This window comes from Salvelinus alpinus, chromosome 34 (assembly GCF_045679555.1).
Source record: "Salvelinus alpinus chromosome 34, SLU_Salpinus.1, whole genome shotgun sequence".
Classification (NCBI taxonomy): domain Eukaryota; kingdom Metazoa; phylum Chordata; class Actinopteri; order Salmoniformes; family Salmonidae; genus Salvelinus; species Salvelinus alpinus.
The window spans coordinates 4,658,002-4,674,248 of record NC_092119.1 but is presented as its reverse complement, the minus strand read 5'-3'; positions in this window follow the sequence as shown (position 1 = coordinate 4,674,248).

Below are 16,247 nucleotides of genomic sequence, written 5' to 3'. Positions count from 1 at the left end.
GAGGAGTGGCTTCCGTCTGGCCAATCTGCCATAAAGACCTGATTGGTGGAGTGCTGCAGAGATGGATGTCCTTCTGGAAGGTTCTCCCATCTCCACAGAGGGACTTTAGAGCTCTGTCAGAGTGACCATCGGGTTCTTGGTCACCTCCCTGACCAAGGCCCTTCTCCCCCGATTGCTCAGTTTGGCCGGGCGGCCAATCTAGGAAGAGTCTTGGTGGTTCCAAACTTTTTCAATTTAAGAATGATGGAGGCCACTGTGTTCTTGGGGACCTTCAATGCTGCAGAAATGTTTTGGTACCCTTCCCCAGATCTGTGCCTCAACACAATCCGGTCTCGGGGCTTTCCGGACAATTCCTTTGACCTCATGGCTTGGTTTTTGCTCTGACATGCACTGTCAACTGTGGGACCTTATATAGACAGGTGTGTGCCTTTCCAAATCATGTCCAATCAATTGAATTTACCACAGGTGGACTCCAATCAAGTTGTAGAAACATCTCAAGGATGATCAATGGAAACAGGATGCACCTAAGCTCAGTTTAGAGTCTCATAGCAAAGATGTTTTATATTTTTTATATTTCTAAAACACTGTTTTTGCTTTGTCATTATGGGGTATTGTGAGGTCATTATGGGGTATTGCGATGTCATTATGGGGTATTGTGATGTCATTATGGGGTATTGTGATGTCATTATGGGGTATTGTGTGTAGATTGCTGAGGATTTGTATTTATTTAATCCATTTCAGAATAAGGCTGTAACGTAACAAAATGTGGAAAAAGTCAAGGGGTTTGATTACTTTCGGAAGGCACTGTATGTGTGCATTAATTGGTGTGTATTTCCATAGTGTGATGATGTGCGTGTCTAAGTAGTGTGTTCAAACCTCCTTCCCTGCAATGTAAGTGTTGATGTGTGTGACAGACTTGTGTGTGTGTGTTCAGGGGTAGGACAAGAAGTTAGCGGGGAAGATTCCGGTCCGGTCCGTCCGTTTAGCGTTCCCTCCCACCAGTCATACTGTAACTCTGTCTTGGTAACCACGGTGATGCGGTCGCTGGGGTTGAAGCTCAGGTCGCCAAGCTGTCGCCCTGTGAACGGGTGTATCGCCGTGACGACTACAGGCCCCGTGTACCACGCACCCACCCCTAGGAACAGGCACATGATCACAGCTGTATACGGTGAATCATGTTGGTGAACCGTTTGTCTTGGTGAACAGTATGCCTTGGTGAACAGTATGCCTAGGTGAACAGTATGCCTAGGTGAACAGTATGCCTTGGTGAACAGTATGCCTAGGTGAACAGTATGCCTAGGTGAACAGTATGCCTTGGTGAACAGTATGCCTAGGTGAACAGTATGCCTAGGTGAACAGTATGCCTAGGTGAACAGTATGCCTTGGTGAACAGTATGCCTAGGTGAACAGTATGCCTAGGTGAACAGTATGCCTAGGTGAACAGTATGCCTAGGTGAACCGTATGCCTAGGTGAACAGTATGCCTTGGTGAACAGTATGCCTAGGTGAACAGTATGCCTAGGTGAACAGTATGCCTAGGTGAACAGTATGCCTAGGTGAACAGTATGCCTAGGTGAACAGTATGCCTTGGTGAACAGTATGCCTAGGTGAACAGTATGCCTTGGTGAACAGTTTGTCTTGGTGAACAGTATGCCTTGGTGAACAGTATGCCTTGGTGAACAGTATGCCTAGGTGAACAGTATGCCTTGGTGAACCGTTTGTCTTGGTGAACAGTATGCCTTGGTGAACAGTATGCCTTGGTGAACAGAATGCCTTTTCCGAACAGTATGCCTTGGTGAACAGTATGCCTTGGTGAACAGTATGCCTTGGTGAATGCTCAAGTCGACCTGTGTTCACAATGTTGCAGAAACAATGGTAATGGATTGAGCTGACAATGTGATAAACGTGTGAGAATGTATTGATTTGGTTAGGCGGTTTCAGCCCCACACACAGATAGTTTTGTGCTGCTCTTGGACTAATCGTATAGGATACTGAAACACAGAAGTACAAGAAACAGAGAGTCCTTTAGAATACAACTACATCACTGTTTGTCTGTCAGTCAGAAAGAGTGAGTGTCTGTTAGTCCGAAACGTTGAGTTGAGAAAGTGAGAGAGAACCAGAAAATACACCTTCACCATGGTGAAACACTAAAACAGTACAGAAATACACGAAGAAAACAATGCCAAGAGTATGCCCAGCGGTCATCAAGGCAAAGGGTGGCTACTTTGAAGAATCTCAAATACACTGCTCAAAAAAATAAAGGGAACACTTAAACAACACAATGTAACTCCAAGTCAATCACACTTCTGTGAAATCAAACTGTCCACTTAGGAAGCAACACTGATTGACAATAAATTTCACATGCTGTTGTGCAAATGGAATAGACAAAAAGTGGAAATTATAGGCAATTAGCAAGACACCCCCAATAAAGGAGTGATTCTGCAGGTGGTGACCACAGACCACTTCTCAGTTCCTATGCTTCCTGGCTGATGTTTTGGTCACTTTTGAATGCTGGCGGTGCTCTCACTCTAGTGGTAGCATGAGACGGAGTCTACAACCCACACAAGTGTCTCAGGTAGTGCAGCTCATCCAGGATGGCAAATCAATGCGAGCTGTGGCAAGAAGGTTTGCTGTGTCTGTCAGCGTAGTGTCCAGAGCATGGAGGCGCTACCAGGAGACAGGCCAGTACATCAGGAGACGTGGAGGAGGCCGTAGGAGGGCAACAACCCAGCAGCAGGACCACTACCTCCGCCTTCGAGCAGGAGGAGCACTGCCAGAGCCCTGCAAAATGACCTCCAGCAGGCCACAAATGTGCATGTGTCAGCATATGGTCTCACAAGGGCTCTGAGGATCTCATCTCGGTACCTAATGGCAGTCAGGCTACCTCTGGCGAGCACATGGAGGGCTGTGCGGCCTCACAAAGAAATGCCACCCCACACCATGACTGACCCACCGCCAAACCGGTCATGCTGGAGGATGTTGCAGGCAGCAGAACGTTCTCCACGGCGTCTCCAGACTCTGTCACGTCTGTCACATGTGCTCATGTGCTCAGTGTGAACCTGCTTTCATCTGTGAAGAGCACAGGGCGCCAGTGGCGAATTTGCCAATCTTGGTGTTCTCTGGCAAATGACAAACATCCTGCACGGTGTTGGGCTGTAAGCACAACCCCCACCTGTGGACGTCGGGCCCTCATACCACCCTCATGGAGTCTGTTTCTGACCGTTTGAGCAGACACATGCACATTTGTGGCCTGCTGGAGGTCATTTTGCAGGGCTCTGGCAGTGCTCCTCCTTGCACAAAGGCGGAGGTAGCGGTCCTGCTGCTGGGTTGTTGCCCTCCTACGGCCTCCTCCACGTCTCCTGATGTACTGGCCTGTCTCCTGGTAGCGCCTCCATGCTCTGGACACTACGCTGACAGACACAGAAAACCTTCTTGCCACAGCTCGCATTGATGTGCCATCCTGGATGAGCTGCACTACCTGAGCCACTTGTGTGGGTTGTAGACTCCGTCTCATGCTACCACTAGAGTGAGAGCACCGCCAGCTTTCAAAAGTGACCAAAACATCAGCCAGGAAGCATAGGAACTGAGAAGTGGTCTGTGGTCACCACCTGCAGAATCACTCCTTTATTGGGGGTGTCTTGCTAATTGCCTATAATTTCCACTTTTTGTCTATTCCATTTGCACGTGAATGTGAAATCTATTGTCAATCAGTGTTGCTTCCTAAGTGGACAGTTTGATTTCACAGAAGTGTGATTGACTTGGAGTTACATTGTGTTGTTTAAGTGTTCCCTTTATTTTTTTGAGCAGTGTATATTTTGATTTGTTTAACACTTTTTTGGTTACTACATGATTCCATATGTGTTATTTTATAGTTTTGATGTCTTCACTATGTTTCTACAATGTAGAAAACAGTAAAAATAAAGAAAACCCCTGTATTGAGTAGGTGTGTCCAAACCTTTGACTGGTACTGTACGTCGGCCTAAAGATCAGAGACACAGGTAACTTCCACAAAGGTGTGAATGAGCTGAGAGACAAGGTAAGAAGGACCTTCTATGCCATCAAAAGGAACATAAATTTTAACACACCAATTAGGATCTGGCTAAAAATACTTGAATCAGTTATAGAACCCATTGCCCTTTATGGTTGTGAGGTCTGAGTTCCGTCCAAGAATTCACTAAAATGGGACAAACAACCAAATTTTGACTCAGCATTCAGAATTCTGCAAAAATATCCTCTGTGTACAACGTAAAACACCAAATAGTGCAGAGCAGAATTAGGCCGATACCCGGTAATTATCAAAATCTAGAAAAGAGCCGTTAAAATCTACAACTACCTAAAAGGAAGAGATTCCCAAACCTTCCGTAACAGAGCCATCACCAACAGAGAGATCAACCTGGAGAAGAGTGTCACGACTTCGGTGTAGTATCTGGGCTCTACATCTGTTTATATTAGTTACTATGCTGTTACTAAGCGGTGATGTATTACGACAGTGTTACGTTACTACACCTAATAGGAAATGCACATGCGCACCATTATGCCCCGGGAACTGTAGAGCTCGAGAGGTTTTGACTAAAGGAAAACTAACTGTACTCCCGTCTCCTGCTGGTCATTTCTCCACAACACAAATATTACAGTCGGCTCCTCTCCTTGTTCGGGCGGCGTTCGGCGGTCGACGTCACCGGCTTTCTATCCATCGCCGCTCCATTTTTCATTCTTCCATTTGTTTTGTCTTGTTCCCTGCACACCTGGTTTACATTCCCTAATCACACTGCGTGTATTTATTCCTCTGTTCCCCCTCATGTCTTTGTGTGAAATTGTTTTTTGTTACGTGTTCGTGTGTACGCGCCAGGCTGGGTTTTTCCCGTTAGTCCGTGGCTTTTCACGATGGATGTTTATTGTACAACATTTGCTAATTTGTTGTGACTGTTTCGCGCATTGCACTTTTTACCTGTTGGCTGGAGGTTTAGACACAGTGGCGTCTGTCTGTTTTATTGCCTTAACAAAGTGTGCGCCTGTTCACAACTCTCTGCTCTCCTGCAGCTGACTTCTCCACCAGTAGCGTACACCTTGACAAAGAGTCCCTCCCCTAAGCAAGCGGGTCCTGGGATTCTGTTCACAAACACAGACCCCACAGAGCCACAAGACAGCAACACAATTAGACCCAACCAAATCATGAGAAAACTAAAAGATAATTACTTGACACATTGGAAATAATTAACAAAAAAATATAGCAAACTAAAATGCTATTTGGCCCTAAACAGAGAGTACACACCACTGTGACTGACCCAAACTTAAAGAAAGTTTTGACTATGTACAGACTCAGTGAGCATAGCCTTGCTATTGAGAAAGGCCGGCAATTTCTCACATGGAATAGCCTTCATTTCGAGTTTCAGAAGCAAGTTCTTTGTTTCTGGTCATTATGAGCCTGTAATCGAACCCAGAAATGTTGATGCTCCAGATACTCAACTAGTCTAAAGGCCAGTTTTATTGCTTAATTAATTTGCACAACAGTTTTCAGCTCTGCTAACATAATATCAAAATGGTTTTCTAATGATCAATTAGCCTTTTAAAATGATACATTTGGATTAGCTAACACAACGTGCCATTGGAACACAGGAGTGATGGTTGCTGATAATGGACCTCTGTACGCTTATTTTCTTTAATTATTTAACTAGGCAAGTCAGTTGAGAACAAATTCAAATTCTTATTTACAATGACGGCCTAGGGGGCAGAACGACAGATTTTTACCTTGTCAGCTCCGGGATTCGATCTAGCAACCTACAGTTGAAGTCGGAAGTTTACATACACCTTAGCCAAATACATTTAAACTCTGTTTTTCACAATTCCTGACTTTTAATCCTAGTAAAAATTCCCAGTCTTAGGTCAGTCAGTTAGGATCACCACTTTATTCTAAGAATGTGAAATGTCAGAATAATAGTAGAGAGAATGATTTATTTCAGCTTTTATTTCTTTCATCACATTCCCAGTGGGTCAGACGTTTACATACACTCAATTAGTATTTGGTAGCATTGCATTTACATTTTTTAACTTGGGTCAAACATTTCGGGTAGCCTTCCACAAGCTTCCCACAATAAGTTGGGTGAATTTTGGCCCATTCCTCCTGACAGTGCTCGTGTAACTGAGTCAGGTTTGTAGGCCTCCTTGCTCGTACAAGCTTTTTCAGTTCTGCCCACAAATGTTCTATGGGATTGAGGTCAGGGCTTTGTGATGACCTCTCCAATACCTTAACTTTGTTGTCCTTATGACATTTTGCCACAACTTTGTAAATATGCTTGGGGTCATTGCCCATTTGGAAGACCCATTTGCGACCAAGCTTTAACTTTCTGACTGATGTATTTAGATGTTGCTTCAATATATCCACATAATTTTCCTGCCTCATGATGCCATCTATTTTGTGAAGTGCACCAATCCCTCCTGCAGCAAAGCACCCCCAGAACATGATGCTCCCACCCCCGTGCTTCACGGTTGGGATGGTGTTCTTCGGCTTGTAAGTCTCCCCCTCTTTCCGCCAAACATAACGATGGTCATTATGGCCAAACAGGTCTATTTTTGTTTCATCAGACCAGAGGACATTTCTCCAAAAAGTACGATCTTTGTCCCCATGTGCAGTTGCAAACCGTAGTCTGGCTTTTTTATGGCGGTTTTGGAGCAGTGGCTTCCTCCTTGCTGAGCGGCCTTTCAGGTTATGTCGATATAGGACTCGTTTTACTGTGGATATAGATACTTTTGTACCTGTTTTCTCCAGCATCTTCACAATTACCTTTGCTGTTGTTCTGGGATTGATTTGCACTTTTTGCACAAAAGTACGTTCATCTTTAGGAGACAGAACGCGTCTCGTTCCTGAGCGGTATGACGGCTGTGTGGTCCTATGGTGTTTATACTTGCGTACTATTGTTTGTACAGATGAACGTGGTACCTTCAGGCGTTTGGAAATTGCTCCCAAGGATGAACCAGACTTGTGGAGGTCAACAATTTTTTTTTATGAGGTCTTGGCTAATTTCTTTAGATTTTCCCATGATGTCAAGCAAAGAGGCACTGAGTTTGAAGGTAGGCCTTAAAATACATCCACAGGTACACCTCCAATTGACTCAAATTATGTCAATTAGCCTATCAGAAGCTTCTAAAGCCATAACATAATTTCTGGAATTTTCCAAGCTGTTTAAAGGCAATTTAGTGTATGTAAACTTCTGACCCACTGGAATTGTGATACAGTGAATTATAAGTGAAATAATCTGTCTGTAAACAATTGTTGGAAAAATTACTTGTGTAATGCACAAAATAGATGTCCTAACCGACTTGCCAAAACTATGGTTTGTTAACAAGACATTTGTGGAGTGGTTGAAAAACGAGTTTTAATGACTCCAACCTAAGTGTATGTAAACTTCCGACTTCAACTGTATGTAGATATTATATTTAAAATATCTGCCGTTTCCAGCTACAGTAGTCATTTACAGCATTGACAGTGTCTACCCCGTATTTCTGATGAATTGTATGTTATTTTAATGGACCAAAAAAAAAAGCTTTTCTTTCAAAAACAAGGACATTTCTAAGTGACCCCAAACCTTTGAACAGTAGTGTATTTCCTCAGGTTACACAGACCCTCAAAGAATTAGAAAATAAACCAGAATTTGATAAACTCCCATATCTACTGGGTGAAATACCACAGTGTGCCATCACAGCAGCAACATTTGTGACCTGTTGCCACAAGAAAAGGGCAACCAGTGAAGAACAAACACCATTGTAAATACAACCTATATTTATGTTGATTTATTTTCCCTTTTGTACTTTAACTATTTGCACATCATTACAACACTGTATATATACATAATATGATTATCTAATAATATGAAATGTCTTTATTATTTTGGAACTTTTGTGAGTGTAATGTTTACTGTTAATTTTAATTGTTTATTTCACATTTGTTTATTATCTAGTTCACTTGCTTTGGCAATGTAAACATATGTTTCCCATGTCAATAACGCCCTTGAGAGACAGGGAGAGACAAAGAGAGATAGCAAGAGAGACACAGAGTGAGAGATACAGAGAGAGGTAGAGAGAAGGAGAGAGAGAGAGAGAGCACAAGGCTACTAGGAAGGTCTGTGACTACTGCGTTTGAAGTTTGCTCTGCACACACACACACACACACACACACACACACACACACACACACACACACACACACACACACACACACACACACACACACACACACACACACACACACACACACACACACACACACACACACACACACACACACACACACACACACATATAGTAGCTTGCTGGTCTCCTTACCCAAGGTGCATTGGGAAGTCAGTGTGTTTATTTTGGCTGGGCATGAGGTCACAGTTTAATACATCACCTAGGCACAATCTCTACAATCACCTCACACTTCACCTGCAGCGAGAACACGCACATTCATGTCCTGCTGTGTCGACACAGTGGTGTGTGTTTTGGCACGGTGGTCGGCCACTGTGTAAATGAAAGCATTCCTCTTGTCACCGAACAACTAAAGGATGATCAAACTCCTACGTGTGTGTGGGCCTATGTGTGTGTGTGCGTGTGTGTGTGTGTGTGTGTGTGTGTGTGTGTGTGTGTGTGTGTGTGTGTGTGTGTGTGTGTGTGTGTGTGTGTGTGTGTGTGTGTGTGTGTGTGTGTGTGTGTGTGTGTGTGTGTGCGTGTGTGTGTGGAGCTGCAGCAGCTGCCATAACGACAAGACTACCCGTGCTCAGGACAAGACTACCACAGACCAGGACAAGACTACCCGAGACCAGGACAAGACTACCTGAGACCAGGACAAGACTACCCGAGACCAGGACAAGACTACCCGAGCCCAGGACAAGACTACCCGAGCCCAGGAAAAGACTACCCGAGCCCAGGAAAAGACTACCCCGGCCCAGGACAAGACTACCCCAGCCCAGCACAAGACTACCCCAGCCCAGCACAAGACTACCCCAGCCCAGCACAAGACTACCCCAGCCCAAGACAAGACTACCCCAGCCCAGGACAAGACTACCCCAGCCCAGCACAAGACCACCCCAGCCCATGAAAAGACTACCCCAGCCCAGGACAAGACTACCCCAGCCCAGCACAAGACTACCCCAGCCCATGAAAAGACTACCCCAGCCCATGACAAGACTACCCCAGCCCATGACAAGACTACCCCAGCCCATGAAAAGACTACCCCAGCCCAGGACAAGACTACCCCAGCCCAGGACAAGACTACCCCAGGCATTAGCAGCAGTAATGGACAGGCCTGGCACGCAGAGGGAATGCCCCCCTCACACACATCACTACAACCCTCCGTCTCCTGTAGCTTTTCACTCCAACCCCAGTTGTAACCAATCAACCAGTTAATCGGAAGAATCAGGTGTTGGAGCGAGAACGTACATGACAGTAGGTAGCTCTCCAGGGACAGGGTTGGAGTTAACCTACAGGAGGCGAACTCTCCAGGAACAAGGTTGGAGTTAATGTACAGGAGGGTAGCTCTCTAGGAACAGGGTTGGAGTTAACCTACAGGAGGGTAGCTCTCTAGGAACAGGGTTGGAGTTAACCTACAGGAGGGTAGCTCTCCAGGAACAGGGTTGGAGTGAAAACCTACAGGAGAGTAGCTCTCTAGGAACAGGGTTGGAGAGCCCTGGTGTAAACCTCAAGGAGGGTAGCTCTCTAGGAACAGGGTTGGAGAGCCCTGGTGTAAACCTACAGGTGGGTAGCTCTCTAGGAACAGGGTTGGAAAGCCCTGGTGTAAACCTACAGGTGGGTAGCTCTCTAGGAACAGGGTTGGAAAGCCCTGGTGTAAACCTACAGGAGGGTAGCTCTCCAGGAACAGGGCTGAAGAGCCCTGGTGTACACCTACAGGGGGGTAGCTCTCCAGGAAAAGGGTTGGAGAGCCCTGGTGTAAACCTACAGGAGGGTAGCTCTCTAGGAACAGGGTTGGAGATCCCTGGTGTAAACCTACAGGAGAGTAGCTCTCCAGGAACAGGGTTGGAGAGCCCTGGTGTAAACCTACAGGATGGTTGTTCTCCAGGAACAGGGTTGGAGAACCCTGGTGTAAACCTACAGGAGGGTAGTTCTCCAGGAACAGGGTTGGAGACCCTGGTTTAAAAATACAGGAGAGTAGCTCTCCAGGAATAGGGTTGGAGTTAACCTACAGGAGGGTAGCTCTCTAGGAACAGGGTTGGAGTTAACCTACAGGAGGGTAGCTCTCTAGGAACAGGGTTGGAGTTAACCTACAGGTGGGTAGCTCTCCAGGAACAGGGTTGGATAGCCCTGGTTTAAACCTACAGGAGGGTAGTTCATTAGGAACAGGGTTGGAGAGCCCTGGTGTAAACCTACAGGTGGGTAAGCTATCTAGGAACAGGGTTGGAAAGCCCTTGTGTAAAGCTGCAGGAGGGTAGCTCTCTAGGAACAGGGTTGGAGAGCCCTGGTGTAAACCTACAGGAGGGTAGCTCTCCAGGAACAGGGTTGAAGAGCCCTGGTGTAAACCTACAGGAGGGTAGCTCTCCAGGAACAGGGTTGGAGAGCCCTGGTGTAAACCTACAGGTGGGTAGCTCTCCAGGAACAGGGTTGGAGAGCCCTGGTGTTAACCTACAGGATGGTAGCTCTCCAGGAACAGGGTTGGAGAGCCCTGGTGTAAACTACAGGAGGGTAGCTCTCCAGGAACAGGGTTGGAGAGCCCTGGTTAAAACCTACAGGAGTGTAGCTCTCCAGGAACAGGGTTGGAGAGCCCTGGTTTAAACCTACAGGAGGGTTGATCTCTAGGAAGAGGGTTGGAGAGCACTGTTGTAAACCTACAGGAGGGTAGCTCTTCAGGAACAGGGTTGGAGAGCATTGGTGTAAACCTACAGGATGGTGGTTCTCCAGGAACAGGGTTGGAGAGGCCTGGTGTAAACCTACAGGATGGTAGTTCTCCAGGAACAGGGTTGGTGAGCCCTGGTGTAAACCTACAGGAGGGTAGCTCTCCAGGAACAAGGTTGGAGAGCCCTGGTGTAAACCTACAGTTGGGTAGTTCTCCAGGAACAGGGTTGGAGAGCCCTGGTGTTAACCTACAGGAGGGTAGCTCACCAGGAACAGGGTTGGAGATCCCTGGTGTAAACTTAAAGGAGGGTAGCTCTCCAGGAACAGGGTTGGAGAGCCCTGGTGTAAACCTACAGGAGGGTAGCTCTCCAGGAACAGGGTTTGAGAGCCCTGGTGTAAACCTACAGGAGGGTAGCTCTCCAGGAACAGGGTTGGAGAGCCCTGGTGTAAACCTACAGGAGATAGATCACCAGGAAAAGGGTTGGAGAGCCCTGGTGTAAACCTACAGGAGGGTAGCTCTCCAGGAACAGGTTTGGAGAGCCCTGGTGTAAACCTACAGGAGGGAGCTCTCCGGGAACAGGGTCGGAGAGCCCTGGTGTAAACCTACAGTAGAGTAGCTATCCAGGAACAGGGTTGGAGAGCCCTGATGTAAACCTACAGGATGGTAGTTCTCCAGGAACAGGTTTGGAGAGACCTGGTGTAAACCTACAGGAGGGTAGCTCTCCAGGAACAGGGTTGGAGAGCCCTGGTTTAAACCTACAGGAGGGTGGCTCTCTAGGAACAGGGTTGGAGAGCCCTGGTGTAAACCTACAGGAGGGTAGCTCTCCAGGAACAGTGTTGGAGAGCCCTGGTGTAAACCTACAGGATGGAAGTTCTCCAGGAACCGGGTTGGAGAGCCCTGGTGTAAACCTACAGGAGGGTAGATCACCAGGAAAAGGGTTGGAGAGCCCTGGTGTAAACCTACAGGAGGGTAGCTCTCTAGGAACAGGGTTGGAGAGCCCTGGTGTAAACCTACAGGAGGGAGCTCTCCGGGAACAGGGTTGGAGAGCCCTGGTGTAAACCTACAGTAGAGTAGCTATCCAGGAACAGGGTTGGAGAGCCCTGGTGTAAACCTACAGGATGGTAGTTCTCCAGGAACAGGTTTGGAGAGCCCTGGTGTAAACCTACAGGAGGGTAGCTCTCTAGGAACAGGGTTGGAGAGCCCTGGTTTAAACCTACAGGAGGGTAGCTCTCCAGGAACAGGGTTGGAGAGCCCTGGTTTAAACCTACAGGAGGGTGGCTCTCTAGGAACAGGGTTGGAGAGCCCTGGTGTAAACCTACAGGAGGGTAGCTCTCCAGGAACAGTGTTGGAGAGCCCTGGTGTAAACCTACAGGATGGTAGTTCTCCAGGAACAGGGTTGGAGAGCCCTGGTGTAAACCTACAGGAGGGTAGCTCTCTAGGAACAGGGTTGGAGAGCCCTGGTTTAAACCTACAGGAGGGTAGCTCTCTAGGAACAGGGTTGGAGAGCCCTGGTTCAAACCTACAGGAGGGTAGCTCTCCAGGAGCAGGGTTGGAGAGCCCTGGTGTAAACCTACAGGATGGTAGTTCTCCAGGAACAGGGTTGGAGAGCCATGGTGTAAACCTACAGGAGGGTAGCTCTCCAGGAACAGGTTTGGAGAGCCCTGGTGTAAACCTACAGGAGGGTAGCTCTCTAGGAACAGGGTTGGAGAGCCCTGGTTTAAACCTACAGGAGGGTAGCTCTCCAGGAACAGGGTTGGAGAGCCCTGGTTTAAACCTACAGGAGGGTGGCTCTCTAGGAACAGGGTTGGAGAGCCCTGGTATAAACCTACAGGATGGTAGTTCTCCAGGAACCGGGTAGGAGAGCCCTGGTGTAAACCTACAGGAGGGTAGATCACCAGGAAAAGGGTTGGAGAGCCCTGGTGTAAACCTACAGGAGGGTAGCTCTCTAGGAACAGGGTTGGAGAACCCTGGTGTAAACCTACAGGAGGGAGCTCTCCGGGAACAGGGTTGGAGAGCCCTGGTGTAAACCTACAGTAGAGTAGCTATCCAGGAACAGGGTTGGAGAGCCCTGGTGTAAACCTACAGGATGGTAGTTCTCCAGGAACAGGTTTGGAGAGCCCTGGTGTAAACCTACAGGAGGGTAGCTCTATAGGAACAGGGTTGGAGAGCCCTGGTTTAAACCTACAGGAGGGTAGCTCTCCAGGAACAGGGTTGGAGAGCCTTGGTTTAAACCTACAGGAGGGTGGCTCTCTAGGAACAGGGTTGGAGAGCCCTGGTGTAAACCTACAGGAGGGTAGCTCTCCAGGAACAGTGTTGGAGAGCCCTGGTGTAAACCTACAGGATGGTAGTTCTCCAGGAACAGGGTTGGAGAGCCCTGGTGTAAACCTACAGGAGGGTAGCTCTCTAGGAACAGGGTTGGAGAGCCCTGGTTTAAACCTACAGGAGGGTAGCTCTCTAGGAACAGGGTTGGAGAGCCCTGGTTCAAACCTACAGGAGGGTAGCTCTCCAGGAACAGGGTTGGAGAGCCCTGGTGTAAACCTACAGGGTGGTAGTTCTCCAGGAACAGGGTTGGAGAGCCATGGTGTAAACCTACAGGAGGGTAGCTCTCCAGGAGCAGTGTTGGAGAGCCCTGGTGTTAACCTACAGGAGGGTAGCTCACCAGGAACAGTGTTGGAGAGCCCTGGTGTAAACCTACAGGAGGGTAGCTCTCTAGGAACAGGGTTGGAGAGCCCTGGTGTAAACCTACAGGAGGGTAGCTCTCTAGGATCAGGGTTGGAGAGCCCTGGTTTAAACCTATAGGAGGGTAGCTCTCTAGGAACAGGGTTGGAGAGCCCTGGTGTAAACCTACAGGAGGGTAGCTCTCCAGGAACAGGGTTGGAGAGCCCTGGTGTAAACCTACAGGATGGTAGTTCTCCAGGAACAGGGTTGGAGAGCCCTGGTGTAAACCTACAGGAGGGTAGCTCTCCAGGAACAAGGTTGGAGAGCCCTGGTGTAAAGTTACAGGAGGGTAGTTCTCCAGGAACAGGGTTGGAGAGCCCTGGTGTAAACCTACAGGAGGGTAGCTCTCTAGGAACAGGGTTGGAGAGCCCTGGTTTAAACCTACATGAGGGTAGCTCTCTAGGAACAGGGTTGGAGAGCCCTGGTGTAAACCTACATGATGGTAGTTCTCCAGGAACAGGGTTGGAGAGCCCTGGTGTAAACCTACAGGAGGGTAGCTCTCTAGGAACAGGGTTGGAGAGCCCTGGTTTAAACCTACAGGAGGGTAGCTCTCTAGGAACAGGGTTGGAGAGCCCTGGTTCAAACCTACAGGAGGGTAGCTCTCCAGGAACAGGGTTGGGGAGCCCTGGTGTAAACCTACAGGATGGTAGTTCTCCAGGAACAGGGTTGGAGAGCCCTGGTGTAAACCTACAGGAGGGTAGCTCTCTAGGATCAGGGTTGGAGAGCCCTGTTGTAAACCTACAGGAGGGTAGCTCTCTAGGAACAGGGTTGGAGAGCCCTGGTGTAAACCTACAGGAGGGTAGCTCTCCAGGAACAGGGTTGGAGAGCCCTGGTGTAAACCTACAGGATGGTAGTTCTCCAGGAACAGGGTTGGAGAGCCCTGGTGTAAACCTACAGCTGGGTAGTTCTCCAGGAACAGGGTTGGAGAGCCCTGGTGTTAACCTACAGGAGGGTAGCTCACCAGGAACAGGGTTGGAGATCCCTGATGTAAACTTAAAGGAGGGTAGCTCTCCAGGAACAGGGTTGGAGAGCCCTGGTGTAAACCTACAGGATGGTAGTTCTCCAGGAACAGGGTTGGAGAGCCCTGGTGTAAACCTACAGGAGGGTAGCTCTCTAGGAACAGGGTTGGAGAGCCCTGGTTTAAACCTACAGGAGGGTAGCTCTCTAGGAACAGGGTTGGAGAGCCCTGGTTCAAACCTACAGGAGGGTAGCTCTCCAGGAGCAGGGTTGGAGAGCCCTGGTGTAAACCTACAGGATGGTAGTTCTCCAGGAACAGGGTTGGAGAGCCATGGTGTAAACCTACAGGAGGGTAGCTCTCCAGGAACAGGTTTGGAGAGCCCTGGTGTAAACCTACAGGAGGGTAGCTCTCTAGGAACAGGGTTGGAGAGCCCTGGTTTAAACCTACAGGAGGGTAGCTCTCCAGGAACAGGGTTGGAGAGCCCTGGTTTAAACCTACAGGAGGGTGGCTCTCTAGGAACAGGGTTGGAGAGCCCTGGTATAAACCTACAGGATGGTAGTTCTCCAGGAACCGGGTAGGAGAGCCCTGGTGTAAACCTACAGGAGGGTAGATCACCAGGAAAAGGGTTGGAGAGCCCTGGTGTAAACCTACAGGAGGGTAGCTCTCTAGGAACAGGGTTGGAGAACCCTGGTGTAAACCTACAGGAGGGAGCTCTCCGGGAACAGGGTTGGAGAGCCCTGGTGTAAACCTACAGTAGAGTAGCTATCCAGGAACAGGGTTGGAGAGCCCTGGTGTAAACCTACAGGATGGTAGTTCTCCAGGAACAGGTTTGGAGAGCCCTGGTGTAAACCTACAGGAGGGTAGCTCTATAGGAACAGGGTTGGAGAGCCCTGGTTTAAACCTACAGGAGGGTAGCTCTCCAGGAACAGGGTTGGAGAGCCTTGGTTTAAACCTACAGGAGGGTGGCTCTCTAGGAACAGGGTTGGAGAGCCCTGGTGTAAACCTACAGGAGGGTAGCTCTCCAGGAACAGTGTTGGAGAGCCCTGGTGTAAACCTACAGGATGGTAGTTCTCCAGGAACAGGGTTGGAGAGCCCTGGTGTAAACCTACAGGAGGGTAGCTCTCTAGGAACAGGGTTGGAGAGCCCTGGTTTAAACCTACAGGAGGGTAGCTCTCTAGGAACAGGGTTGGAGAGCCCTGGTTCAAACCTACAGGAGGGTAGCTCTCCAGGAACAGGGTTGGAGAGCCCTGGTGTAAACCTACAGGGTGGTAGTTCTCCAGGAACAGGGTTGGAGAGCCATGGTGTAAACCTACAGGAGGGTAGCTCTCCAGGAGCAGTGTTGGAGAGCCCTGGTGTTAACCTACAGGAGGGTAGCTCACCAGGAACAGTGTTGGAGAGCCCTGGTGTAAACCTACAGGAGGGTAGCTCTCTAGGAACAGGGTTGGAGAGCCCTGGTGTAAACCTACAGGAGGGTAGCTCTCTAGGATCAGGGTTGGAGAGCCCTGGTTTAAACCTATAGGAGGGTAGCTCTCTAGGAACAGGGTTGGAGAGCCCTGGTGTAAACCTACAGGAGGGTAGCTCTCCAGGAACAGGGTTGGAGAGCCCTGGTGTAAACCTACAGGATGGTAGTTCTCCAGGAACAGGGTTGGAGAGCCCTGGTGTAAACCTACAGGAGGGTAGCTCTCCAGGAACAAGGTTGGAGAGCCCTGGTGTAAAGTTACAGGAGGGTAGTTCTCCAGGAACAGGGTTG